The sequence below is a fragment of the Hylobates moloch genome, unplaced genomic scaffold (assembly GCF_009828535.3).
Source record: "Hylobates moloch isolate HMO894 unplaced genomic scaffold, HMol_V3 SCAFFOLD_1, whole genome shotgun sequence".
Lineage (NCBI taxonomy): Eukaryota > Metazoa > Chordata > Mammalia > Primates > Hylobatidae > Hylobates > Hylobates moloch.
The window spans coordinates 38,129,755-38,132,573 of NW_026652276.1; positions in this window are offsets into that span (position 1 = coordinate 38,129,755).

The window sequence follows — 2,819 nt, forward strand, 5'->3', positions numbered from 1 at the left end:
GAATTCAGGCTCTCGGTTGTTTTCTATTTGCTGGAAAGGAAGTGGGTTTTCTGGGAGTTTATGTAGTGTCACGCTTACCATCAAATCAAGGGGCTGTCTCTTCTTTGATGCCAATGGCTATATGAAAGGCATTATTGCTTACGACATGAGTTAAACAATGCATGGATTATTGATGATTTTGAAGACAGAGGAAAACATTACCCTTATTCTGGTTCCTATAAAACAAGTTAAAGAGATTATGCCTGTATTTTTCAGAACCACCCTACTTCTCTGAATCAATAGTTATGGGGGATAACAGGACCTAAAAATACTCACATGGTGAATAAAACACATATTTTGACACATTTCTATCTTATGCTAGGTGCTCCAGCGATAAGAAAGCCTTTGAAATAGGACAAAAAAACAAACAAAATTATTATAGAAATTGAAGCGAAAAGACCTGAAAGAAGAGCATCATAGGAATCTAAGAAATGATATTTATGTGGCATTCATTGTAGATTGCAATGTTTCAAATGATGGGGTGAGTTTTAAACTAACTTAAACCCTGCTCCTCATACTACAGCAGAGTCTGTAGGAACCAGGCATTCCTCACCTAGGGCTCAGTGAGACCAAGAACGTTTAAAAGGCTGCCGTGGTCTCTCTATCCCTGCAGGGAGGTAAAGTAGACAATAACAACAACGACAATAATAATTACATAAATAATTATATGTATATGTACTTAAATGTTTTATACAAAATAGTATATCTTAATGCAAAATGTAAAAAATTAAATGTAAAATAATATATTTTATATATAAAATATACCTATTTTTATGTATGAATATAGCTAATATTACATTTATGTTTTATATGCATGTAAATGGTTACTGTTTATATATATATTTACATCATAGCTATAGTTTATACATATATTAACTCATTTAATCTTCTTAATCATCCCAATGGTGACCACTAATCTCCCATTTTACAGATGAGGAAAACTGAGGCATAGAGAGGTAAAGAACCTGGCCCAAGTCATATAGTAAGTGTCAGTGCTAGGATTTGGAGAGTCTGGCTCCAGAGTCCTCACTCTTAACTGAAGCAGGTAGAACCACCCATACCAAGGCCTGCTGATTCCTCCATCCAGAGGTCTGAACGGGCTTCCAGGATGCTAGATCCAGGCTGGACTTCCCTTAGCCTGCAGAGATGACATTTAGATGAGAAGCTGAAATCAGCTGGCCAGGGAAACCAAGGTGTGAGTCCAAAAGGTCCAGGCTCTGAAACAGATTCCAGGTTTGGAGCTTTAGGCCAGCCACTAGGAATGCCAGACCACAGCCAAGGGGTCTGCAAGGTAAGGAGGAGGCTGATCCTGAAGGGATCCCCCTTGCTGCTGAAGCTTCCCCTAGATACCTTCTGTAGGGCTCCTGGGTCTCAGCAGTGGATGTGAAGGAAGCTGTTTGAGGGACTGAGCTAGCCTGAGCAGTAGAGCCTGGGCTGCCAGGACCCCTGGGACCTTGCTACCCCAATCTCCTCCCTTTTCACTGTACTCCCCGTAGCATCATGAGGAAAGGCTTCCAGCCCCACCAGTACTGTGCTGGAGTCCTTTTCCAGCACACAGGCAGGCAATGGAGAACAATTGACTTCTTCCAACCTAGTTGAGGCCTAGCTCTGGAACTGAGTATAGGGAGCTTTAACATCACTTGAGAAAAGCTGTCATAAGTTCTAGAGCTCAGGGCTGTTGCACAGAGAAAAATACAAAGCAGAAACCTAATAATAAACATGCAATGAGGACACAGTGTGTGCCAGACACCGGGCTCCATGTGCATTGTCTGATTCCGTTCTCAACTCAACGAGGGGGAGTCTGTTATTTACTCTCATTTCATAGATGAGGAAACTGAGAGTTAGAGAAATTCAGACATTGCCCGGAGTCACAGAATTGATGAGCAATGGAGCCTGTTCAAATCCAGATGGTGAAACTCTGGATTCCAAACTCTTAACTACCTCACCATACTCACACGCTTATCCTCACTTATTTGGCTAGAAATTACTGGAAGCATTACTTTTTTTGGTCTCCTGTTTTCATGGTGGAAGGATACTTAGGTCCTAGAGGAAATTCCAAGATAATTTGAATGCAAAAAAAGATGTCCTGGTCAATTGGAGGTGTAATGTTTCTACCTCAAGGGGAGAAAAGTCGCACAAGTTACGGTTACATTCAGCTTTAGTTCAACTGGATATGTGTGGTTTTGTTTGATATGTATCTGTCTGCTTTTTCCCAACCCTCTCGCTTCTCAGTTTGTCGGACACTGGGTGGTAAATTGATCCGATAGTGGAGAAGAGCTCGCTTTTATGTAAACAATGTTTTATGTCAAAGTCCTGTTTCAATGATCCTTCCCATACCTCGCCTTCTGAAAAATCTTGGTCAAGAATAAAAGTACTTGTGGTTTAAAATATTCAGAACTGCTTTCACGTGCCTGGAAAATTAACTGGGCAAAAATTTCCATTCACCTCAGAGGAAGTGCTTTTTGTTTGCTTTTAATTTTTTTTTCATTCCATGACTTAAGATGGTTTTGATTTGTGTATGCAGATGCCTGGGGTGAGGGTGGGGCATGGAAAGTTGGTTACATTAAAAGTGTTTTTTATTTCTTGCCTCCTGGGCACCAGAGTTCATCATGCAGCATGCTTGCTTTTCTGAAGGGCTGTAGGTGAATGTCTTTCTTTTGCTTTGCTTGCAACTTACCGAAAGCAACATTTGTCTGAGTAGAGGAGCTCAGACACCAGCATGGTTGAGTCCAAGCAATAGGTTAGAAAGCACCCTCCAAATATCTATGCTTCACCTAAGC